Source organism: Ictidomys tridecemlineatus, chromosome 8, assembly GCF_052094955.1.
Source record: "Ictidomys tridecemlineatus isolate mIctTri1 chromosome 8, mIctTri1.hap1, whole genome shotgun sequence".
NCBI classification, from domain to species: domain Eukaryota; kingdom Metazoa; phylum Chordata; class Mammalia; order Rodentia; family Sciuridae; genus Ictidomys; species Ictidomys tridecemlineatus.
In genome coordinates, this window is record NC_135484.1 from 123,049,723 (window position 1) to 123,076,826 (window position 27,104).

A 27,104-nucleotide genomic window follows, 5' to 3' on the forward strand; every position below is an offset into this window, starting at 1 on the left:
CAGGTAGGCTCTTCCCATGGCAGGCTTCCGATGCCCCTTGTTGCCCCTTCTTGGCGAGCTTTATCGAAATTGACTGCCTCTTTTGGGATGGAAGCTACTAGAGCGGATATCGCGACTCTGCTGCTCACCTTTATATCCTTAGCTTCTCGCTCGGTGTCCAACCGCCCCAGGCGCTCAGTAAAACTTAACCGGGTGAGCGCCAAGGCCCATTCTTTCCAATTTTAGGGCTAAGTTCTTCCATAATAGCAGACGATACTTGCGAGGGAGACACAAGACTTTTGCATCATGGTTTCTCTGCTTTGCTCTCCCGCGGCTGGATCTTCGAAGATCTGATTTTGGAAGAAGTGATGCAAGGGGAAGTGTGCTGGTTGAGGTAGGTGGAGTTGGGGAGGAGTTAATTCTGGGAGGGGTGTGACAATGCTGGTAGCAAAGGTAGTTTGCCTCTTCTGCCTTCCATAGCAGCAAGCAGAATGTTTGAGCAAATGTTAGTGTTTAGGGAAAAAGTGGTTCTATTTGTTCCTGTGTAAGTTTTGTGATTCTGCTTTCAAACACCGTGTTGTATTTAACCTCCTGTCAGAAACTATTATTCCAGAAAACATCATCACATTTCCAAAGTGTAAAGATTTTAGCATCACACATGCTAACTAATTACAGTAGGCCTATTTTTTTCTGACCTTTTCTTCTTCTTGCTCTCCCTTAGCTTCTCTGTGTCTGTCTCTGGTAGCTAACAACTTGAAGATTAAACTCGAGAAAAATATATGTATTAACTTTTTTTCTGCGTTGCTAGTTTGGCTACTAGGGATTATAACAGCAGTACATAAACACCTGAATTCATAGGTAAGGTAGTTTGAAAGACATTAATTGGGCAGTCAGTCTTGACTTAGGTTTGACTTGGAGGGATTGTGAGGCTGCTGAGATTTGAGTTCTGGTTTTGATATGTTAATTTATAACATTTAAATTTGTAAGCCCTTCTTTCTGGCTTCCTGTTCATGGGGGACCAGGAATGTTTAAGGAAATTACCAGAGGTTGTGCATTCCTAAAGACTATAAAGAATGTGCTTGATTGGAGACAGATTATTAAAGGAATTTTATACTGAATATGGAAGGAAAAAGGGGAGAATGTTTTGGTAAAATTAAAAAAAATTATGAAGATTATGTAGTATGATATAGAACAGAGGTTGGCAAATTTTTCCTATAAAGAGAATGTCTTTTTGTCCTTTCATCCCATACTCAACTGTCTTTATAATGTAAAAACATCATTAGATAATATGAATAAAATATAATGTGATGAAATGAATGAGCTTGGCTGTGTTTCAATAAAACTTTGTAGATGCTGAAATTTGAATTTCATATAATTTTCATGTGTCACAAGACATTTTCTTTTTCACTCCTTAAAAATATAAAAATGATTTTTAGTTTCCAGGCCATACAAAGGCAGATAGTGGACCATAGTGATCCACTGAATAATAGTGAAGTATTCTGTATTTTTCAAGAGAGAATAATTGGGAAAGAAGGTAAACATGGTGCTGTGATCTGTTATTTTCATCTGTCTCTTTACTTACATACAAAATAATAAAAGAATTTTGAGATTCTAACACAAATTTGTTTTGTCCTTTGGAACTTGATCACCTGGATTTGTAACTGTACCAAGATACAAGTATATTCTTTAAATAAAGAAGGGTATTCCTTCTTTAAAATTAAAAAGGGATTTTAGTTCAGAAAAACTGGAATAACACACTGAGTCTTTTTTTTTTTTAAAGAGAGAAGGAGAGAGAACTTTTTAATATTTATTCTTTAATCATCGGCGGACACAACATCTTTGTTTTGTATGTGGTGCTGAGGATGGAACCCGGGCCGCACGCATGCCAGGCGAACGCGCTACCGCTTGAGCCACATCCCCAGCCCCACACAGTGAGTCTTAATGCTTTATACCAAGAGATTTCTAACACAGGAATAGACAAAAACGAACTATACTAATGAGATGAAAGATAACTTTTAAAAATTAAATATATGGTGTAAATATTGTTTTTATATCAGGAAAGGAAAACAGAAGAAATGAAGCCATTGGATTTTTTATAGAAAGATACATGAGCTGTGAGGGCAAATAACTGGCTAAGGTGGAAAAGGTGAGATGGAGGTGGGTAGGGCTTAACTATCCAGACTTTGAGATTATTATTCAGGAAAAGGCAAAGCATCTCATGTCCCCCTACCATTTTGTTCCGTTATGCTCGAATTTGGGACCCCCTAAAGACCACCAGAGACCAATAGATGACTTAGTTCTTTTTATTTTTTATTTTGAGTCAGAGTCTCACTAAATTGCTTAGGCTGGTCTCCAAATTGTAACCTTCTACCTCAGCCTCCCAAGTTTCTGGGATTACAGGTATGCACCACTGTGCCTGACTTTTGGTCAGCATTTTTTCTTCTAGGAAATAAAAGGAATCCAGGTGCAGTGGTGCCCAGCTGTAGTCCCAGTGACTCAGGAGTCTGAGGCACGAGAATCTTGAATTTCAGATCAGCCTGGGCAAAATAGCAAGACCCTGTCTCAGACATATGCGCACACGTATGCATGCACACATGCACCAAATGTTATGTCCGAATTCGGGACCCCCAAAAGACCACCAGAGACCCAAGATTGATGTAAGCAGCAAAGAGGTGTTTATTGCGAACTAGCTCCGTCCTCCGCACGCACACAGCAACTGGTGACGCTGAGAGGCCCCAGCCCAGGGTTTGCAGCGGTTTTATACACTCTTTGGGGGAAAGCAGGGACTTCACATACATCATAGCATCTCTTAGGAAATCATCACACACTGCGGGAAAACCATAAAACAACTCTAAAACATGATTAGTACATTCACTGGTGGGAACAAGTTGGGTAGGGGTGATTGGTAAGTACAAGAGGGGGATTCCTTTGAATTGATTGGTTTAAGCCACGAGGGGAGTACTGCTGAACTACATGGTTTCCCAACATGTTATCAACCACCATAATCTACTGGGAGGGTCATCTGGCATCCCAGGTATTTTCCCTGTTTCATGCTGATTGGTGGCTGCTGGGGGTTGCTATGGGTCCCCCACCTAGCCTGACTGAGTCAAGGCTACCTGCCACAGGCAGATCTCTCCTGTTATTTGTAGATAACTCAGCGGGGTGGGTATGTGCCTAAGAGTGCTCTGTGGATCTTTCCAAGGACAAGGGTCACGCCCCCTTCTTTGGACAGGCTTTGCTCTGAGGCAGAGGCTGGTTTTTCAGTTCTTTTATTATGAAATATTACAAATGTACAGAAAAGCCATCTTCAGTTTGATTTTTATACTTACTTCAAACCTGCTACTTTTCAGGTCAGTGACATAGAACCACATCTTTGTTTTTCAAGTCTGTATTTTCATGCCATTGTATTAGCAGGATAAATTTTTGGAAGTTGGACTGCTGGTTCAGGAGATGTGGAATCTTAAAATTTTAGTATATCCTTTCAGTTTCGTTTCCCATCTAGCACATCATTATGTTTTGTGTATGCATCTATTTATATATAAACCAGTATATTATGAGACAGATTAATCCCCTCTTGTCTGTGGTTTCACTTTCTGTTTTTCATTTATCTGTGGGCAAATGTGGTCTGAAATTATTACATGAAAAATTCTAGAAATAATGTTTCAAATTGTGTACCATTCTGAATAGTGTGATGAAATTTCATGTTGTCTTGTTCCCAGGGAATGTGAATTATCCATATGACATGTATACCGCATGGACTACCCATCCCATTAGTCACTTACTATCACCTCAGTTATTGGATTAACAGAGGAGTGTGACATTGTAAAAGTTATATGTAAGTAATCCTTGCTTAATAATGGCCACAAAGTTCTTCATTTAAATGAAAATGGAAGTTCTCAACTTACTAAGAAACAAAAGGAGCAAGATCCAATGCTTAGGTTGCTAACATTCATAGTAAGATGGAATCCTCTGAAATTTTTTTTTTATAAATTTTTTGTTGTTGTTGTTGGACACAATACCTTTGCTTTATTTATTTATTTTTACGTGGTGTTGAGGATTGAACCCAGTGCTTCACAGTTGCCAGGCAAGCGCTTTACCACTGAGCCATAACCCCAGCCCCTCCTGAACTTTTTTTTTAATATTTATTTTTTAGTTTTAAGTGGACACAATATCTTTATTTTACATTTATGTGGTGTTGAGGATTGAACCCAGTGCCCCACACTTGCCAGGCAAGCGCTTTACCACGGAGCCACAACCCCAGCCCCTACTGAACTTTTGAAGAAGCAAAATTCTTGCTAGTTTTACTTTTGCATCTCAATCTGCAAAATATCAGCCACAGAGTGTGTTAAGTGCTTAATTAAGGTGGAAAAGGCATTAGATTTGTGATGGAAGACATGAATGGGAAACGTGATTAAAGGCAATGTGTTCAGTCAGAGCACTGATCTTATATGAACTTGAGCAAGGGGATCCCCTGAAAGGAGGATCATGGGGTTTCATGGGGTTTTATCCACTGGGGGTCTTGGAGCATATGGAACATATCCCGTCTCCTAATAAGGAGAGGGCAACTGTCATCTGTTTACCTTCAGGGGAGCTAGTGATAATATTGATGATATTTTCATATTAAAATGTATTCATTTATTATTTTTTCAAACTTTTGTTGGTAGATAAGAATTTACTTAGTTTCCTATTGATTGTTACTTCATTTTCATTTCTGCTTTAGTTTTTTTTTCTATTTTCTTTTTGTTGCTACAGCAGTGTTACAATAAAGATTCCCCTGAACATATGTCCTTAATGTGTGTTGGATTTATTTCTGTGAGAAAGATTCTTGTTGGAGTGTATTACATATTTTTAATTGTAATACATGTTGCCTTTTTCAGAAGGCTGTTTACTTTTACATTTCCTGACAGTAGTGTATGAGCCTGGCCCCTTCCCACCTCCCCAGCCAAGATAGGTATTATCTGTATTTTGTTGTTGTTGTTTGCTTGCTTGATATTGATGTCTATGTTTTTATTTTTTCTACAGCTAGTAAAGAGAAGTCTTAGTTACTTGAGTTGCATTTTCTCTTTAGTAATTAAAAATTTTATTTTTTAGTTGTAGATGGACACAACAATACTTTTATTTTATTTATTTATGTGGTGCTGAGGATTGAACCCAGTGCCCCACGCATGCCAGGCAAGAGCTCTACCACTGTGAGGATGGCCTTAGGCCTGAGCCTAAGCAACTCCATTCTAAAATTTATTTTTAAAAACTTCAGTTTGAAACCTCTAGTCTTACTAGGCATGCCTAATGGAGTCCTCCAGTGTGGCCTTCTGGCACAAACAAGTCACTTTTCACCCTGATAAACTCAATAGTGAAGCCTCAGGTAGGCTGTCTAAGAGGGAAATGTGAAAAGATCAGGGTGGGGATGACAAGACCAGATGTTTTAACCCCAGGGTAAATGATATCACTAAGAAATCGATGGCATCTGATAAAGGATTGAAAGGTGGGGGAGTCAAATGCCCTCAAATTTGGTATAAATAATAGAGCAAATGAACAGACATTCAGCCAGCTGATAATGATGCCCTCATGCTGAGAGCCTGACTAGGACCTGGACTGACATCCCAACACTTTTCATCATTTGCTGATCCTCTGCGTTTTCCTCACCGCTCTCAAACTCTACAGCCACATCTTGACCCTGGTGAGAGCCGTCAGCTCCACCCCAGGAGAAGCCTACCTTAATTCCTGATCTAATCACCGTGGTCTAAGTGAGTGTGTATCTTCTGGACTTAAAGCCTAAGGCTTAAGACTTTTGATCTGACACTTGAACTTAGCATGCAGAGGGAAAGTCTGTCATTAGCCTGTCATGATTAAGTGTGTTTGCAGTGCTTAAAATTAATTAATCTAGAATTGTTTGCTGTGAATTAATTAATCTAGAATTGTTTGCTATGAATTGATTATGTCTGTTGCAGTGCCTAGCATTAAGGATTGTCGTTTTCTTGATTAAGAACCTAAAGAGTGAAATTGTATTGAGTGATTTGAGTGAAGAAAGCATTGAAAAGGGCAGAAGTGCAGGAACATTCTGTATTTTCCCCCTTGGTCTGCCTAAGTTGTACCTTTTGCCCATTGAGACAGCCACTGAGCCAGAACCCCAGCCCCTCTTTAGTAATTTTTGATTTTGTCACTTACACTTGTTTTTCTCTGCATTTCCAGTTTTGTCCTTTCTTGGAGGAGAGTTGGTTTGGGTTGTTGTTTTTCTTATCACTTCTACATACATGTGTGTCCTCATTAAGAAATGTATTTCTTGGGGCTGGGGTTGTGGCTCAGAGGTAGAGCACTTGCCTAGCATGCATGATGCACTGAGTTTAATCCTTGGCACCACATTAAAAAAAAACAAAAAAAAAAACTAAATAAACAAAGATATTGTGTCCATCGAGAACTAAAAAAAAATTTTTTTAAAAAAAGAAATCTATTTAATAGTTTTTTAGATGATATTTTTTATTTTTTATATTTTGCCTTCATTAAAAAAAAATATGATGTAAAGAGCAGTGCTATCAATTTCTCCAAAGAAAATTTGTCTTGAGTTCCAAGTCTTTATTGTAAGTGTCTTTTATGGTATACAAAGGAAAATAAAAGTGAAATATAATTACAAAGTAAAAAGACAGGTGAAATATAATATGGCTGTTCTCTTTCAGTCAGTTTTATGACTGTTACTTCTTTTTTTTTTTTTTTTTTTAAAGAGAGAGTGAAAGAGGAGAGAGAGAGAATTTTTAATATTTATTATTTTTTAGTTCTCAGCGGACACAACATCTTTGTTGGTATGTGGTGCTGAGGATCGAACCCGGGCCGCACGCATGCCAGGCGAGCGCGCTACCGCCTGAGCCACATTCCCAGCCCGTGACTGTTACTTCTTAATCTATGAATTTGGACTGTGGTAGCTCATGTTTTGCTTTGTGAACATGTATTATGATTTCTGCACTTTCCTACATGTACTTAAATATACAGGTTTCTGAAAAATTCCTTGGAAGATTTTTAAAAAACACCTCCTCTTAGCACAAAACTACTGAAATAAACAGCTAATTGCCTCAGAAGCCATTACAAGTTTTACTGTTTACACCTTGTCCTTTAGTGTAGACAGCAAGTAAACTCAGTGCTGTTTAGTAGTATTAAAGAAAATATTGAATGCTCTCCTCATAATAACACTGGAGATTTTTCAAAGTGAATTGGTATTAGGGAGCTTTTGGTGATCTTGACTGGGAGTGAGATGATGAAAATGGGATTTAGAGTGTTTTCTAAATTTCTTAGAAATGGCTAGCCAAATGGTTAGAGACCAGAGGCAGAGATACACAATGTGAAATGATGGAATGCCTGAATTAGACTCAAAGTCAAAATTGCTACCAGAGAAGCCAGGCCTATGTGTGGGGGAGCAGTCACAGAAGATTGGTGTGGCTCTGCAGAGGAATGTTGGAAGGTGGTGGTCCAGGAGGCCCTCTCTGCTTTGCTTGCCTTTTTTTCCTTCTGTGAGATTTTATGTGCATAGGATTGGTATTTGGCAGAGAGAGAAGTAGGAGAGAAGCAGTGTAAGTGGAAAGGTAAAACTGGAACAAGAGGAGAAAATAAGAGAGACAAAAACCTACCAAGTAATAACAGCTATATAACATATATGATGCTTTATGGTGTAATGAAAGATATAAAACTTGAAGTCTGACCACCAGTAGTTCAAATCTAGAAAGTCTATTTCCTAATTTTCTGACTTTAAACAAATTACTTAATTTTTCCAAACTTCACTTTTTTTTTTTTTTTAAAATCTGTGAACATAGATGTGATTTTCTATAAAGAAATGGTTCCATTAATACCAGATTTATTGTGTGGAACTTGAATTACTTATAGTTTGCTATCACATTCTAAGGTAACCTATCATTTCATAAGTTTCTGTAAATTTTATTTCATGTAGGCTAGCTGCACCCAAGATGCATGATGATGAAATTATAATTGAATTTCTTCTGGAAAACAAGGCTTGCATGCAGAATCAGTATCAAAGAAATCTGCAATGAAAAATCCAGAAACAGCTGTTTAATTTTATTAAAATGCTTTCAGGTCCAGGGTTTGGGGGAATTTAGAGGAAGACCCCTTCCTTTCAAGTTCTTCTATCTTGGGGCTGGAGATGTGACTCAGTGGCCGAGTGCTTTCCAAGCAAGTATAAGGAGTTGACACAACAAACAAACAAACAAAACAAACCCTGCAAACTTTCTGAAGTTTTTCTATATTGTGAATGTTTCATGTAGTTAGTCAAACTGAAACTTGAATATGGAATTTTGATAGTCTTGCCTGCCTTTGTCCAACTTATTCCTACCAACACCATCTTCAGGTGAAAATTCATGTAATTGCAGGGGAGGATATTCTTTTTTTTTTTTTTTTTAGTTAGTTTTTTTTTTTTTTAAAAGAGAGAGTGAGAGAGAGAGAGAGAGAGAGAGAGAGAGAGAATTTTTTAATATTTATTTTTTAGTTCTTGGCGGACACAACATCTTTGTTGGTATGTGGTGCTGAGGATCGAACCGGGCCGCACGCATGCCAGGTGAGCGTGCTACCGCTTGAGCCACATCCCCAGCCCCAGGGGAGGATATTCTGACACATGTTGTCAAGCTTGGCTCTTCCTCTGTCCGGTGATTTGTACAATCTTTGATTTTATCTTCATGTGGATAAGATCTGGCAAAGTCAGAAAAGCCTGTTGATGAGTTTTGTCTCTAAATCCAAGCATTAGTACTTTTGCCAAGAGTGATTGCTTCTGTTTGAAAAAGAAAAGGGTGGTGGTAGAAAAGATTGCTGGTTATCTCTCAATACCTTTCTTCCTCTTCTTCCCTAATAAAATAATTTTTATCTGGATGTATGGCTGACTGAAATAAAATTTACTATTATCTGTATCATGCAACCAAGAGTGGCCCTGTGATTGGCTAGTGAGTGAACAGAATCAAGTATTTAGATTCAGGTGATGCTTCCTTCCTCTTCCCACTGTTTGGGATGCAGGTGTGATAGGCCATTTTGGACCAGATAGATGTGAGCAATCCCGAAGGCAGCAATTCCCAAACTTTGCTGCCCATTAAAATTACCTATGGGATTTTAAAAAATCCTTTACTGGATATGGTGGCCGGAGGCTTGAGGCAGGAGGATCGCTTGAGTCCAGATTTTGAGACCATCTTGGGAAATATAGTGAGACCCTGTCTCAAAAATAAATAGCCAACCAATCAATAACTTAACTAATGTTGTCGGGTGCGGTGGCTCATGTCTGTAATCCCAGTGGCTCGAGAGGCGGAGGCAGGATTTTGAGTTCCAAGCCAATCTCAGCAATTTAGGGAGGTGCTAAGCAACTCAGTGAGACCTTGTCTCTAATAAAATATAAAATAGGGCTAGGGATGTGGCTCAGTGGTTGAGTGCCCCTGAATTCAATCCCTGGTACCCCCAAACAAAAAAATACAAAAATAACTTACCCAATGTTGAGGTCACACCTTCTATCAATCAAACGAGAAGGATTGGACCAGACATTCTCACTTTAAAAAATCTCCATGTGATTCCTAGGTGCAGCAAAGTTGAAAACAGCTGCCTTTGGAGTTCTAGAGCAAGAACATTAAAGTCAATATTGCTGACAGCATACCAGCCCAGACCTTCCTATTATAAAACCATCACAAGTCAGAGTAGCCTGTTATTTGGAATTAAGTTATAACAACCGAACCTATGTAGCAGCTAATAAACATGGGTCATGATAACTCTATTATTTTTATTTTTATTTATTTATTTTTATTTATTTTTTTATTGGTTGTTCACAACATTACAAAGCTTTTGACATATCATATTTCATACATTAGATTGAAGTGGGTTATGAACTCCCAATTTTACCCCAAATGCAGATTGTAGAATCACGTCGGTTACACATCCACAATTTAGCCAATCCCTAAAAAACAAATACCAAATGTCTTCTTTGATATAATGAGAGCAACTATGAACAGAGTAGGGAGGAAGAGCAGGAAGAAAAGATTAACTTTAAACAGAGACATGAGATGGGAGGGAAAGGGAGAGAAAAGGGAAATTGCATGGAAATGAAGGGAGACCCTCATTGCTATACAAAATTACATTTAAGAGGTTGTGAGGGGAATGGGAAAATAAACAAGGAGAGAAATGAATTACAGTAGATGGGGTAGAGAGAGAAGATGTGAGGGAAGGGGAGCAGGATAGTAGGGGATAGGAAAGGTAGCAGAATGATAACTCTATTTTACAGAATAATCTTGTTGCCATGTTTTGCTTATTTTCCACATATTCACATGTGGAATTTTTTTGGAGATACCTTGGTCATATTTCCTTAGTATAATACATCTGAGGTTAATCCATATTGTGGCATGCATCATTAGTTCATTCCTTCTTTTTGCTAGTATAGTGTTTATCCATTTACCAGTTGAAGGGCATTTGGGTGGCTTCCAGTTTGGGACTTGCTTTGGTTTGGGTATGGTATGAGTGTCCTTCAGGGTATATTGTGATTGAAACCTTGGTCCCTGGGGTGGTGTTTTTGGGAAGTGATATAACCTTTGGGAGGTAGAGCCTAGTGGGCAGGCCTTAGGTTATAGCCAGGAGGTGGCTGGATAGGTAGTTCTTGTGGGACTTTGAGGGTTGGAAAAGCCTGAATTTGGTTCTTCCACCTTCTGCTTCCTGGCTCAAGATATAACCTTGCTCCTGCTGGTGCACCTATTGTTGCTCTTTGCCACAATGTGGCACAGCGAAGGGGTGGCCTTTGCTACAGAGCCTGTGCTGTTTTTTTTTTTTTTTTTTTGGACATTAAACCTCTGTAATTGTGAATTAAATAAACCTTTCCTCACAAGTAGCTTGTATTAGGTATTTCAGTATAGTGTTGAAAGGCTGACTAATACAGGGCTGTTTTGAATAAAGCCATTATTAATACTGACTTAGGTTTTTGGGTGAATGTTAATTTTTAAAAAGTTATCTTAGATGCCTAGGTGTGGGATTACTGAGTTTGATAAGCTTCATAAGAAATTGCTAAACTGTCACTGTGCCTGTAATGTTTTGCATTCCTACCAGCAACATATAACAGTATATCTATACCATAGTTGGGATAGTCATTTTCTTGCCTTTTTTTCCTGCTTTAATACGTAATTATTTACCATTCATATATCTTTTTTGATGAATGCTGAGGTATTTTGTTTTTTAAATTTTTTTGCTTTTGTTTTTGAGTTTTGAGAGTGCTTTATACATTCTAGGTATGAGTCCTTTATTGGACAGATGTTTTGCAGATACTTTGTCCAAGGTGTAGTATGCTTTTTTATTTTATTTTTTTTTGGTATCAGGGATTGAACCCAAGGGCACTCTGCCATTGAGCCCCATCTGCAGCTCTGTTTTGTATTTATTTAGAGACAGGGTCTCACTGAGTTGCTTAGTGCCTCGCCATTGCTGAAGCTGGCTTTGAACTTGTGATCTCTTGTGATCGTCCGTCTCAGCCTACGGGGCTGCTGGGATTATAGTTGTGTGCCCAGCTTTATTCTTTTTATAGTATATTTTGAAGAGGCAGACATTTTTTTTTATTGGTTGTTCACAACATTACAAAGCTCTTGACATATCATACTTCGAACAATAGTTTCAAGTGAGTTATGAACTCCCATTTTTACCCCAAATACAGATTGCAGAATCATATAGGTTACACATTCACATTTTTACATAAGAGGCAGACATTTTTTTTTTTTTTAAAGAGAGAGGAGAGAGAGAGAGAGAGAGAGAGAGAGAGAGAATTTTTTTTTAATATTTATTTTCTAGTTCTTGGCGGATACAACATCTTTGTTGGTATGTGGTGCTGAGGATCGAACCCGGGCCACACGCATGCCAGGCAAGCGCGCTACCGCTTGAGCCACATCCCCAACCCAAGGCAGACATTTTTAATTGTGATGAACTACAGCTTTTTTTTTTTTCCTTCTAGTATTTAACAAATCTTTAATCCTGAATTATAAACAATTTCTCCTAGGAATTTTGTAGTTTTAGGTTTACATTTAGGTCTATAATGCATTCTGAGCTATCTGTTTACCTGACATATCGCAGAAGGGCTCTGTTGAGGTTCATTTTATTTTTAGTTTTTGCATATCTACAGTTGCTTTAGCACCATGTGTTAAAGACTATCCTTTCTCCATATGTGGGTTAAAAAAAAAAAATCTCTGTTCCATCAATGCTTTTGCTACTAGCACAATGTCTAGAATACTGCAGATTTAAAATAAATGTTTAAATTAATCTGTGTCCCCCAACTTTTTATATTTTCAATGATGTTTCCCCTGTTTTATTTTTTAAAAAATATTTATCTTTTTTTAAGTGTAGTTGGACACAATGCCTTCATTTTATTTATATATTTTTATGTGGTGCTGAGGATCCTATCATAGGTAATAAAGGTAATATTCTATTACCTTTCCATAGAAATTGTGAAATCTGCTTATTAATTTCTAAAAGAAATCCTAAGGGACTTATGAGTATCTATAAAAAATGCTGGGAACCTGTAAATCAATTTAGAGAGAATTGTCAGCTAAACAATTAAGCCTTCCAGTGTATGAACATAGTATACCTCATCATTTATGTAGGCTTTCCTTGAAATTTTTCCCATGATTTTTTTTTAATATTGTTAGTCTATGGATGCTACCCATATTTTATTTATTTATAAGCATTTTGTGAAAAACTGGTATATTTTTGATGCTATTGTAAATCGTTCTTTAAATATTTTAAATTGTTCATTGCCAGGATGTAGAAATGCAGTTGCATTTTGTAGATTGACCTTAGTTCTGTAATCTTGCTTATTCCAGTAGCTTTTTCAATAGTTTCTTTGAGATTGCTACATAGGTACTCATGTTTCCTGCAAATAGGAACCAGTTTTATTTTTTCTTTTCTTATCTGGATGCTGTTTTTTTTTTTTTTTTTTCCCTTGCCTTTTTGCACTAACTTTTTCCTTCAGTACAACATAAATGGTACGAGCAGGCACTCTTGCCTTATTCCTGACCTTGGGAGGAAACTTTAGACTTGTAGTGTTAAGTGTGATATAAGCTATTGATTTTTTGTAGATGCCTTTCTATCAATTTTAGGAAGTTTTTTTCTGTTTCTAGTTTGCTGAGAGTTTTATCATGAGTAAATATTGAATTTCATCAAATGTTCATAATGCAGCAATTGATATGATAATTTTTCTTATGATTTATTAATTGTGAATTATATTGATTGAACTGCTTTGATTTTGAAGGATAAATCCTACTGAAGTATGAGGAATTGTTTTCATAATTGCTGGGCTCTGCTCAATAGGTTTTTGTTGAGAATCCTTGGCTTCTGTGGTTTATTTTTTTATTTTTTATTTTTTTTGTGATGTCTTGCATCAGAATAATGCTGACCTCATGAAATTAGTTGGGAAATATTCCCTTTCCCTCATCCCCATTTTGTTTTCTGGAAGAGATTGTGTAGAATTGGTATTATTTTTTGTTTAAATGTTAGTTAAAAAGCCTTTTATCTTTTGTTACTTAGATGAGAAATAGCTATGTGGTACTCTCACATTTTTGCTCTGACAGCATTTCCCCTTCTTTAGTTCTGTGTCTTCTGTGACCTCCTTTCCTGTCTCCCATCTTTCTCCTGAGTACCCTGTGGAGGTTTGTGGAGGAAAACCTGCAAGTGGGTATGAACTACCATTTTACCTGTTGCTCCTAGGAGTTCTTTTTTTCATGTTGTCTTTTAGCAGTTCATAAAGAATTTTAGCTAAATACTTCTGATCCACTTGTATGGTGGCCCTATTTTCCATTGTGCTCTACCTCCTGTGAGTGGATACTCACATCCTGTCTCTTTTAGATTTGAGGCTACTTGGGTAGCTTTCTGAGATTTTAAGAAAAATTATTATTATTTTCAATTGTTTGGCTTTTTATTGTCATCAGGACAGTTAGCAGTGTTACCAGCTTTCTACATCTGCAGTGGAAGCCAGAAATGAAAACCAATTTGTTTTGGTGTCCTATCATAGATAGTTGTGATGTTTCTCAGTGCAGGGCTTAATTTTAATAGAAATGGGCATTTCCTGAGCTTGATAAGTGTCTTCACATTCAAGACATGGTATCAGTGTAGAGTTCTTTAATAGTGCTACCAGCCTTCTTTTTTATTATTCCTTGTAGTACCTGGATTGAACCCAGGGGCACTGTTCCACTGAGCTACACTGCCATCCCTTTTATTTTTTTATTTTGAGACAGGGTCTTGCTAAGTTGCTGAGGCTGGCCGCAATTGTGCAATGCTTCTGGCTCAGCCTCCTGAGTAGCCGGGATTACAGATGTGGGCCACTGTGCCCAGTGCTGCCAGCTTAGTGACTGATATGTATTATGAGTTTTATTTATGTACCCTGAAACTTTACTCATGAGTCATATATTGCTTGGATGAGGCAGTTCTTTTAAGATTTCTTGCAAGATCTTTGCCTCATTTTTACTGCTAAATTCTGTAGTCTTTGACTAGATAATTCTTATTCCTAAATAGTCATGTGGCTGAACTAAACTAGACAGTCTCCAGATGAAGGGATTTTCAGATATGGTTTGCCAACTTTTCCTAAACCTTGGGTAGAGATGTGCCTGCCTGTTGCTACTTATACCATTGTAATGACATCTTGTCTCTAAATTTTGTTTTCTAATCCCAAAGAGTCAACTGAGACACATTTCCAAGCTAGTCTTTTCTTTCTACCACATCAGTGTTGTGGTATGATCTCTAAATTGCTGAGAAGTTGTATGGTTTAGTTTTTAGTAGCCCTGGGATTATGGTATCATGTTTGAAACATGAGTTTTTATGTTGAATTCACTAAGAATTCCTTGGTGAGAATCAGTGGTAGGTTGGGGCAACATTGGCAGTACTTTAAACTATTCTAGAGAGAAGAGGCACTGCAGAGCCAGAGATCTGGGGCAGAAGGCAGTGAGATAGTTGTGGGTTGTACCTGGTTTAGCATACATACCAAAAAAAAAAAAAAAAGCCTCAGTTCCCAGTTCTCAAAATTGGCCCCAGTTAAATCAGGGGTTTGATGATTAGCTGCCTTCAATATTTGCAGTCCTTTATATGATTAATTTATCCTTGACAACTTAGTTTGTATCTTTCCTGTTTTAGCCAATGAATGATTCCAGGATGTGGGAGTCATCCAGGGAGGTATACTGTCCCATTTACTAATTACTAGCTTTTTGTATTCTAATTGATTTTCCTACCTTAATCTTGCCAGCCCTTATTCCATCTTCTGTATTGCTTAAAAAAAAAAAAAAGTACTAAAACAGAAATAAGACTCTCTAATTGCTGCTTAAATCAAGGTCCTTCATCATTTAGTTTAAGAGATGCTGCTTCCTTTGCCATGGTGAAGGCCCAATATTACCATATTATATTCATTCCTGTTGAATCCAGATTCACCCTTAGATTTTTTTTTCATTATACTGTGTTCTAAGCAATCACTGTTAATTAGAGTGGGCTTGTGAAATGGAACCCTGGCTTGGGTTTCTAAGGGGGCAGAAAATACATTTAAAGGTGGATTAAGACCCCTGCCCATCCTGGACATTCTTTGATCACTGATCTTAGTGGTTCTGATCTGGTTGAACATCAGAATTGCTGGTGGGTTACAAAACACTCAGGCATCTCCATAGACCTGCACTCATACGTGTTAGGCATTTCAATCCAAGAATTGCTTATTTAGCAAGTCTTACCAGAGATGCTCACAAACATCCTGGGAATCCTTGTCTCTTTTTTTTATTTTTGGTAGAGGGGCACTCAACCACTGAGGCACATCCCCTGCCCTATTTGTATTTTATTTAGAGACAAGGTCTCACTGAGTTGCTTAGCACCTAGTTTTTTTGCTGAGGCTGGCTTTGAACTCGTGATCCTCGTGCCTCAGCTTCTTGAGCCACTGGGATTACAGGCATGCATCACAGTGCCTGGCCTCATCTCTGATCTTATTATTAAATGTGTGATCAGCAGATCAGCAGCATCAGCACCAGCCTTGTCATATAGAATCTTAGGCTTGACTTAAAATTGTCTGCAGGTGGGCTGGGGATGTGGCTCAAGCGGTAGCGCGCTCGCCTGGCATGCGTGCGGCCCGGGTTCGATCCTCAGCACCACATACCAACAAAGATGTTGTGTCCGCCGAGAACTAACAAATAAATATTAAAAAAAAAAATTCTCTAAAAAAAAAAAAATTGTCTGCAGGTTATGGTAACATCCAGGTCATTCTTGTGCACAGGAAGATCTGGGACTCCCTGGTCTGTGTGTCTTCTAGATGCAGATCCAGAACTGTGCATTATGCTCTTGAAATGTGGTTTGATCAGATCACTTACACTGGGTCTCAAGGTCTCAGTCCTTATGCCCTTTCTCTCAAGTAACCATCATTCCCCTTGGTGACCTCATCATATAATTTCTATGATGTCATCTCCCAATCTATTTCTTCTGCCCATACAGTTCTCCTAAATGTGTCTAGACTCATTTGTCCCATTACCAACCTGCATTTTTTTTTTTTTAATGGTACTGGAAACTGAATCCAGGGATGCTTTGCCAATAAGCTACATCTCAAGTCCTTTTAATTTTTATTTTGAGACAAGGTCTTTCTAAATTGCCCAGGCTGGCTTTGAACTTGGGATCTTACTGCCTTAGCAGGAGTTACAGGTATGCACCACTGTGCCTGGCTCTCACTTGGATTTCTTGTGCACATCTCAGGTCACATCCCCTGCACTAAGTGTCTGCCATGTCCCCTATTCTTATATGTCACTTCCAGAGTCTTTCTCTTCTTATCATTGGCAGCTCCATCTCTTTTTATATAGTCTGATATTGTGGGTGTTCTCCTTGACTCCATTTTTCTCTTACTCCAGATTTAATCCATTAGGAAATTCTGTAAAGTCCATCTCCAGGGTGGATCCAGAATCTAGTCACTATTCCCATTGTTCACACTCCAGGTAAAGGGACCCATATATCCATCCTGGAGCATAGCACCAGTTCCTACATTTTTCCCTATAGCCTTGCTAGCATTTGTTTCGATTCTATACTCAGCTTAACTTCCAGAGTGAATCTTTGAAAAGAGAAGATGCACTGTGTTCATCTTTACTCAAAACTGCCTCATTCAAAAGTAGGAATTCTGACATCCCTCAGATCTGTAGCATCTGGCTATATCTCTGCCCTCTCAATGACTTTGCTCAGAATGTCCCAGATTCCTTGCTATCCCCACAACACAGAGAGGATCCTACCCTAGTACATTTGCATTAAAAGTATCCCTAAAAAACTTACTCTGGACATCCTCATCACAAATTCTTTCATGTCTTTTAAATCTTCCAAAGTTCTTTTCCATAAGGCCCACACCGACTGATCTGGTAAAACGGTCATTGTTTCTGTCCCTACATACCCACACTCTGGATCACTTTCCTGTAGTACTTACCACCTCCTATATGAACATTGTCCTTCATTACTCTGCCTGGAGGGTATCAGCTACCTCTTCCTCTTAGAAGATATATTTTATCAGGTGGGAGTGTTAACCTGTTTTTCATTCACTGATATATACTAGATGCAAACATAGTGTATCATGTAGCCAATGCTCAAATATAGTCATACTTTGGAGATACTGTGTGTTCTGTTCCAGACCATTGTGGTAAGGAGAATATTGTAATAAAGCAAAATTTTTTTTGGTTTCTTAGTACATTTAAAAGTTGTGTTTACATTATGATCTAGTAAGTGTGCAATACCATTATATCTGAAAAAACAAGGTATGTACTTTTAAAATACTTCAACACTAAAAATGGCTAACAATCACATGAGCCCTTGTTGAGTTGTAATCTTTTCCTGGTGGAGGGTCTTGCCTTGATATTGATGGCTGCTGTCTGGGTTGGTGGTTGCTAAAGATTGGGATATCTTGGGCCATTAAAAAAATCAATGTGGGCTGGGGATGTGGCTCAAGCGGTAGCGCACTCGTCTGGCATGCGTGCGGCCCCAGGTTCGATCCTCAGTACCACATACAAACAAAGATGTTGTGTCTGCCGAAAAACTAAAAAATAAATATTAAAAAATCAATCAATCAATCAATGAAGTTTTCTGTATCAGTTGATTCTTTTATAAAACATTTTCCTGTAGCATGTGATGCCGTTTGATGGCATTTACCCATAGTAGAACTTCTTTCAAAATTGAAGTCTGTTCTTTCAAACCTTGCCATTGCTTTATCACCTCAGTTTTTGCAGTATTCTAAATTCTTTGTGACATTTCAACAATATTCACAATATCTTCACTGGGACTAGATCTAGCAATCATTCTTTGCTTATTCATGAGAAAGAAAGAACTAGTTGAGTGTGGTGGTGCACACCTATAATCCAGCTACACAGTGGACTGGGACAGAAGCCTCAACAACTTAGTGATAGTCTCAAAATAAAAAATAATCTGGGCACAGTGGCACATATCTATAATTCCAGTGAGTGGGGAGACTGAGGCAGAAGAATTGCAAGTTTGAGGTCAGCTTCAGCAACTTAGTGGGACCCTGTCTCAAAATAAGAAATAAAATGGGCTGGGGATGTAGCTCAGTGGCAGAGCACCCCTCGGTTCATTCTCTAGTATTGGGGGAGGAGTGTGGTGGGAAGAAGGAACTCCTAATCTATTCAGATTTTATCATGAAATTTCAGAGGTTCAGTAATATCTCCAGGCCCTGCTTCTAATTCTAATTCTTGCCATTTCTACCACATCTGCAGTTACTTCCTCCATTTAGGTCTTTAACCCCACAAAATCTTCCAGCAGGGTCAGAATCAGCTTCTTCCAAACCCCTTCCAAACTCCTGTTGCTACCTTCCCCTATAACTCACCATTGTTCTAAATGACATCTGCTATGGCGAATCCTTCCCAGAAAAATTTTCAATTTTCAGATACATCAGAGGAATTGCTGTCTTTGGCAGCTATATCCTTATTAAATGTACTTAATAAATAATAAGACTGAAAGTCAAAATGACTCCTTGATCCATGGGCTACAGAATGGATATTGAACTAGTAGGCCTGAAAACAAGTCTCATTGTACATTCCCACCAGAGTTCTAAGGTGACCAGGTACATTGCTAATGAGCAGTAATATTTTGAAAGGAATCTTTCCTAAACAAATAAGTCTGAACAGTGAGCTCAAAATATTAAGTAAACCATGTTGTAAACAGGCTTATTTTCATTTATAAAGTACGGGCAAAATAGACTAGTGTAATTCTTAAGGGCCCTAGAATATCCAGAATGGCAAATAAACATTGCCTTCAAAGTCCCCGGCTGCTTTAGCCCTTAACAAGAGAGTTGTCCTATTCTTTGAAGCTAGAATTGACTTCTGTAGCTATCAAAAGTTCTAGATGGCATCTTTCAGGGCTGTTTTGTCTACACTGAAAATCTGTTGTAATGTAGCTGCCTCCATTAGTCCTCTTAGATCTTTTGGATAACTTCAAATTTCTGCAGCTCTCTCTCAGCCATCAGATTTTTTTTTTTGAAAGCAGGGATTGAACGCATGTTGTGTTTAACTTCTGAGCCATGGGCTGGGGATGTGGCTCAAGCGGTAGCACGCTCGCCTAGCATGCGTGCGGCCTGGGTTCAATCCTCAGTACCACATACAAACAAAGATGTTGTGTCCGCCAAATACTAAAAAATAAATATTAAAAATATTCTCTCTCTCTCTCCCTCTCTCTCACTCTCTCTTTAAAAAAAAAAAATAACTTCTGAGCCACATCACCAGCCCATTTTATTTTTTAAGACAGGGTCTCTAAGTTGCTTAGGGCCTCACTGAGTTGCTGAGGCTGTCTTTAAACTTGAGATCTTCCTGTTTCAGTCTCTAGAACCACTGGGATTATAGGCATAGGCCACCACGCCCTGCTTCAGACTCAGAATTGAAGAGAATTAGGGCCTTGCTCTGCATTAGGCTTTGGCTCAAGGGAATGTACTGGCTAATTTTGATCTTCTGTCTGGACCATAAAAACTTTCTCCATCTCAGCAGTAAGGCTGTTTCACTTCTCTTACCGTTTGTGTTCAGTGGAGTAGCACTTTTAATTTCCTTCAAGAACTTTTCTTTTTTACTCACAACATAGCTAAAACCCAGATTTTGGCTTCGCTCATTGTTCCATGTGTGTTCCTCATTAAGTTTTATGATTTCTAGCTTTTGATTTAAAGTGAGAGGCCTAGAAACTCTTCCTTTCACTTGAACACTTAGAAAGTATTGTAGGGATTATTAATTTGCTTAATTTCAATATTGTTATATCCCAGGAAATAGGAAGGCCCCGAGAGAGGAAGACAGGGGGAATGATGAGCCAGTGGAGCAGTCAGAACACAAACATGTATTAAGTTTGCCATCTTGTGGTGGTGGTTTGTGGTACCCCCAAACAAAATAATAACAGCAATGATCACTGATCGAAGGTCACTGTAAGAAGAGATAGGATAAAAAAAGGTTGAAATATTGCCAAATTACCAAAATGTGACAGAAATGAAATGAGCACATACTGTTAAAAAAATGTCCCCAGTAGACTTGTTATTCACAGGGTTATGGCAAGCCTTCAGTTTGTAAATAATATTTGCAGAGGGCAGAGCAAAGCACAATAAAGTGAGACATGCCTGTATTGGTGAAACGAGTGATCAGTGTACAGTACCTCCATTTTCTAGTAACTTTATTAATTGCCCCTCAGACCCAGTGTTATCCTGTGACAGCTGCAGTACAACATTCTCTCATAATGATGTTCTCAGTGACATCAGGGCTGCCCACCCTTTCTCCCATACCATACCTTCTGCATTCTACAGCACACAAGTATATTTCTCTAAGAAAAGGTAATCCTTGACTTAATGGGTCTTGTTTTCCAATCAAAAATCAAAATTAGATTCTGCTGTATAAATCCATGTATTGGTATTTGAGCCAGCATTAGGACTTTTTTTTTTTTTTAAAGAGAGAGAATTTTTAAATATTTATTTTCTAGTTTTCGGCGGACACAACATCTTTGTTTGTATGTAGTGCTGAGGATCGAACCCGGGCCGTATGCATGCCCGCTACCGCTTGAGCCACATCACCAGCCCGGCATTAGGATTATTAGAGCAAAGGGCAGGGAGAGGGATGGGAGAATAGAGCAGAAGAATTACAAGAGGAATCTAACAAGAAACTATCTCTGGTAGTTCCAGAATCTGGTTCTTTAAAAAAGATTGGGGAAAACAGCCTTGGAAAGAGGGCGAAGAGCTGGACAGGCCCGAAAATTGGGTTTCCTAAGACTGTAGAGACTTCTGTGTATAGTGACAGACAAAACACCTCATACTGTCAAGGTTGGGGGCACCCAGGTGAAATGAGGCCAGGACTTGTACACAAGAATAAGAATAATCTATAGAAACTAAGAAACAAGCACATAAAAAAGTTTGGGGCTAAGAGACTCAGATCTGAGCCTAAGTTGACCTGGCCACACAAAACCCTCACTACCTGTTGTCTTAGATATAGGACAATACCTGGGCTGTACTTGTGATCAGATCCTTGTGTGACCAAGTTCTACTGAATGGACAAGGGCAACCGAGAAGTGAAGATGACTCAGCTGAAAAGTGAATACACCCAAACCCACAGTGGGCTGAGCACCGACTGGGTACCAGCCCCATCCATATTGGGCTCCTCACAGCTTTTTTTTTTTTTTTTTTTAATCTATCTGCAATAGACTTAGTACAATAAATGTGGATTCTGGAAGGTTTTCAGGTTTTATTCCCTTCCCCAAGTTTTTGAAGACAAATTTTATGTCCAGATTCTTATTTTCAGAAGGGAAGTAAGAAATTGCAGTTAAGTGCTACAAAACATTAAGACAGGATGGGACATCTTGCCTTCTCTCTGCTGAAATAGAAAAGTTGGTCAGGAAAGACCACACAAGTCAGTGTGGGGAAGGGGTTTGGGTCTTCTTATTTTCTCGCATTTTGCTGATAAGAACAAAGACCCCATAGACATATGCACATGCCAGTTGCAGAAGAAGAAGTCAGGAGCTCTTGAAGTCACATTGTTATATATGTGTTGAACCAATCTTGGATCCCTAAGTCCCACACAAGGCAGCTGTCTCATACTGTATAAGAAAATAATGAACAAATTCAGATCAGTCACTGTACTTGATGACATTCTGAACTGCCCACCATACATAATATGTTCAAATCCAGAGTTCCATACATAGTACTGTTCCCTCTGGCCTACCCTCTCTTCAATTTCAGGCCCTCTGGTGTTTCATTATTAGAAACTTTAAGAGATATATCAGAGTCCTAAGCATTGTCCCTTCCAGAGACAGTGACACATGACTGACACACAGCCCACAGGACACATGACTCAAGGAGGAATTATGGAGTGGGCAAGCTCCTCCATGGATTTTCCTGTCTATACTGTCACAGGGTCTCAGGATCACTCACATGCATAATTAAAGGCAGTTGTGTATAGCTTCCTTTCCTTCCACCTGTGAGAAGTCATCCTCGGAGAGGCCAGGAAGAGGCAGGGCCATGAGGCCACAGAGGAACCCTCTAATTCTGGGCCCAGGGAAGTTTGTAGAACTGTGTCTGCAGATGCAGGGTAAGATCAAGAAACACAAAGAAGGAGGACCAACTGTACTCTTGGAAGTCTGTCTTATAGGCCCTTCACCTCTGATCTGCAACTGCTGGGCATCAGGTTCCCTTGGCCACAGTCACCACGGTGATAAATTGGTCCTTGATTTTTCACATGTAATTTACAGAGTGTTATGCAAACAGAACGCCAAGCCTGGTAAGCATGTGTGTGTGGATGGTTCTTCCCATTAATGAGGCAGGGTAAACTTCCATCTGAGGATTAGAATCCCCCAGTGGGACAAAAAAATTTAGACAACTACTTGTACCCCATCCTGACCTGTTAACTTCCGCCACATCAAAACAGGGATCACAGCTCCAGTGACCACAGGTCCTAGGTGAACCAGGCCAACAAAATTCCCATGATAGAGATGGTGGACTGAGGGGGTGGCTTTGGGAAGAGAATGGAAGGGAAGGAAGGTGAAGGACCCTGAATGGATTGTGCTTTCACTGACAACAGATTCTGTTCCCTTCCTAATTCCATCTCAGGGTGGGGGTTAGGGCAGTCCCTCATGCTGCACATGGCAGGTGTATCTCTGCTCCTCTCCAGAAGGCATCACCACAGCTACCCACTTCTACCCCCTGAAGGCCAATCTGCAATCTTCATGTCCTTGGTTTGCTTCTCCCTATTCAGCCAGGTGATTTCCTCAGGGTAGAAGGTCAGAGCCCAGCATCTCAGGGTGACATCATGGTCAGAAATTGAGTGATGGGTCATATGTGCTTTTGAGGGGAGGTCTGAGAAGAATCCAGAAATTCAGACACTTCATTTCTTCCCATTGATTACTGAAGCAGCACTTGCCTGACCACCCTGGGGTGGGAGAAGGAGTACAAAACAGTCACCAGTTTGTACTTAAGGTTTTTAGATGTTTTATTTCATGGAAAGTTCAAATTCAGTTGGGACAACCCAGGGAAAGAGGCTTCAGGTCTTTGAGAGGGACTTTTGGTGACTTGGATAAAGGTGGAGTGACTCAGAAAAGCTGGAGTCAGAGTTCCAAAAACATTCAGGGTTAGTAGGTGTGGTGGTACACACCTGTAATCCCAGTGGTTTGGGAGGCTGAGGTAGAAGGATTGCCAGTTCAAAGCCAGCCTTAGCAACTATGAGGCGCCATGCAACTCAGTGGAGACCTTGTCTCTAAATAAAATACAAAATAGGGCTGGGGATGTGGCTCAGTGGTTGAATACCTCTGAGTTCAATCCCTGGTACAAAACAAAAGCATTTGGGATTGCCTCCACCCCATTATCCCGTTTGCTGCCAGAATTAAAGGGAACTGCTGATCAGTTATCTCAGGGATTGTCTTCCCCTCCAACCCTAAAAAGGGAGACTGCCTCCGTTAATTTTCAGAGAAAGTTGGGCCCTCAGAGTAGCTCTCTGATACAGCATTCGGAGTCTCAGGCGAACTCATCTAGTGTGAACCAGAGGGTGGGCGGTATAGTAGCATAGGTTCCATTTTCCACTCCTTGTGGGGGGCCGGAAAGAGATCCATAAGGTGACCTGCTGCCCCTAGTACCTGTACACATAGCATCTCCTTCCTGTCGTTCAGGTAGAGCCCCTCCATGCCTATAACTTCTAGATAGGCCCTTTATCTTTGTGCTGGGTGATCAGAGCCACATTGTTTGCTGCAGTCCAGGAGCGCAGGTCCTGGTTCAGGGAGATATAATCTGTGCCATTGTAGGCGGCCTTGTAAGTACCGCTGGGGTGTAGCAGCCAAGCATAGACCCGATGGTGTGGAACCCTAGCCAGGATCTACCAATCAGCTGCACTGGTCTGGCGGGGGCGGGGGGGGGTCCCTCACACTTAGCCCCGCCCCCTGGTAGAAAGATGGGCGATGACTGATTAGGGCCTTTCGAGCCAAACCGACGGGAAATCCAAACAAATCTAACAGACTTGGGGAGGTCCAGGCCACTTAACGGAGGATGGGGGCAGGTGGGTCCGGGACCACTCACCGGCCTCATTCCGATCGTAATAGCCCAGAAAGGCCCGCAAACTCACTCACAAAATTTGTGCATTGAGTCTGCCGGTCTCAATATTCTGGCCCTTCCGCTCGAGCACCTCTCTGGGACTTGCGAGTTATTGTGGGTCATCCAAGTAGCTGAAAGCCCCGAAACCGGGCTCCCTGCGACCAGTGGGGTCATGGCAGTGCAGAAATACCTCAGCAGGCGGGAGCTTGGGGGCGGGGAGGGGCTGAGACCTGTCACCACGGTCCTCGGTCCTCCTGATGGTCCTGATGGCTGGGGCGCTCATGAGACCGAAAGGGGCAATGAGATCAGAAGGGCCAGACTCTGAGACTGGAGAAGAGGAGGCGGGGCTGGGTTCAGAACAAGGAGTTGACGAGGTAGAGAGGACTGGACCGGAGGTGGCTGAGACACTGTCCTACTCTGCAGAGTGGTCCCTTCATTCCTCCTGAGAAGAGATCATTTCCCTCCTGACTCCTGGTCAGAACCAGCAACCCCGAGGGCAGCAGGAAGAAGGTTCCGGGCTTCATGGCCTCATTAGAGACTTTGTAACCTGGAGCCGTGGCGAAACCGATTGACTTCTCCAGGTTGCCATAACAAAACTCAGTAGAATGAATGGTTTAGATAACAAAAATTCTTTTTTTAAAAAATTTTTATTTATTTATTTATTTTCTCACACTTCTGGAAGTTCATGGCCCTATATCAAGGGTGCAGGATGATTTCCTTCTCCGTAATACTCTTTTTTCTTGGCTTGCAGAATTTATTGTAAGGATCCCTTCTTCTCCAGTTACAATAAAATATTCCACATGTTCATCTGAGACCTTATCACAATGGTCTGTGATGTCTGTTTTAAAATCGATCTTTTGCTCATGATTACATATGATGATAGAGGCTTTGCCTATAGCTTTCCTCTTGTCTTTTTGGACCTTCACCAGAACTGTCTTAAACATCTATATTACTACCAACAACACCTTCGAGCCAATCATGTACCGAAAATTCTTCCAGCCTCAACCCAGTTCCAAAGTCTCATGTACAATTTTTGGCATGTGGTAAAATAACATTCCACACTGGTTCCAAAATCCATCTTAGTTTGCCTAGACTGCTATAACAAAAGACCACAGACTGGGTAGCTCAAACAAAATATATATATATATATATATATATATATATATATATATATATATATATATATATATATATATATATATTTTTTTTTTTTTTCAGAGTTCTGGAGAAGGAAAGTCCAAGATCAAGGTTCTGGCTGGTTTGCTTTGTGGCCAGGGCTTTCTTCCTCAACAGTAGATGGCCACCTTCTCACTATGTTTTTGTCTGGTCTTGTGTCAATGGAAGGGGAGGGGGAAAGAGAGAGGATAAAGGGGAGGGAGAGAGGAGAGGAAGATCTCTTTTTTTTCCCTACTCTTATAAAGCACCTGTCTTATTGGTTTTAGGGCTCCACCATTTTTTTTGTCTATTCTTCCCTTCCCCTCACCAGCCTCCTTATTGTGGGTTAGCTTCCACATATCAGAGAAAACATTTGACCTTTGGTTTTTTGGGACTGGCTTACTTCACTTAGCATAAGAGTCTCCAGTTCCATCCACTTGCAGTCTAATGTCATAAGATCATTATTCTTATGGCTGAGTAATACTATATTGTGTATTTATACATTATCCATTCATCTATTGAAGGCCACCTAGGTTTGTTTCATAGCTTAGCTATTGTGAGTTGAGCTATAAATAGCTTAGTTATTGTGAGTGGTGCTATAAACATTGATGTGGCTGTATCACTGTCCTATGCTGATTTTAAATCCTTTGGGTATATACAGGAGTGGGATAACTAGGGTAAATGGTGGTTCCATTCCAAGTTTTCTGAGGAATCTCAGAAAATTCCAGAGTGGTTGCATCAACTTGTAGTCCCACCAGCAATTCATGAGTGTACCTTTCCCCCCACATCCTCGCCAACATTTATCATTCTTGAATTCCTTATAGTTGCCATTCTGACTGGAGTGAGGTAGATTCTCAGTGTAATTTTAATTTGCATTTCTCTAATTGCTAGAGAAGTTGAACATTTTTTCATATATTTTTTGACCATTCATATTTCTTCTGTGAAGTGTCTGTTCAGTTCCTTTGCCCATTTGTTTATTGAATTGTTTTTTTTTTTATGTTGTTCGACTTCTTTATATATCCTGGAAATTAATGCTTAACTGAGATGCAGGTGACAATGATGTTCTCCCATTCAATAGGCTCTTTCTTCATGCTGTTGATTTTTTTTCTTTGCTGTGAAGATGTTTTTTAGTTTGATGCCATCCCATTTATTGACTTTTTTTTTTAGTTGTAGTTGGACACAATATCTTTATTTTATTAATTTATTTTTATGTGGTGCTGAGGATCAAGCACTCTACTGCTAAGCTACAACCTGGCCTCTGATTCTTGATTTTACTTCTTGGGCTTTAGGAGTCTTATTAAGGAAGTCAGTTCATGAGCTGGAATGCTAGAGGGTCATGACTACCTTTTCTTCTGGTATGTGCATGGTTTCTGGTCTAATACCTAGGTCCATGATCCATTTTAAGCTTGATTGTGAAAACAGGAGTATTTTAGATGTCTCTTATCCTATT

General features: G+C 39.7%; 1 long non-coding RNA gene across 1 annotated transcript in view; it reads left to right on the forward strand.

Moving 5' to 3' along the window:
* Positions 1-284: 284 nt before the first annotated feature.
* LOC144366285 (uncharacterized) overlaps positions 285-27,104 on the forward strand; it is a 121,972-nt gene continuing 95,152 nt past the window's right edge. Inside the window, exon 1 of the long non-coding RNA XR_013425306.1 lies at positions 285-373. This is a non-coding gene — a long non-coding RNA (uncharacterized LOC144366285). The remainder of the gene's footprint in view (positions 374-27,104) is intronic.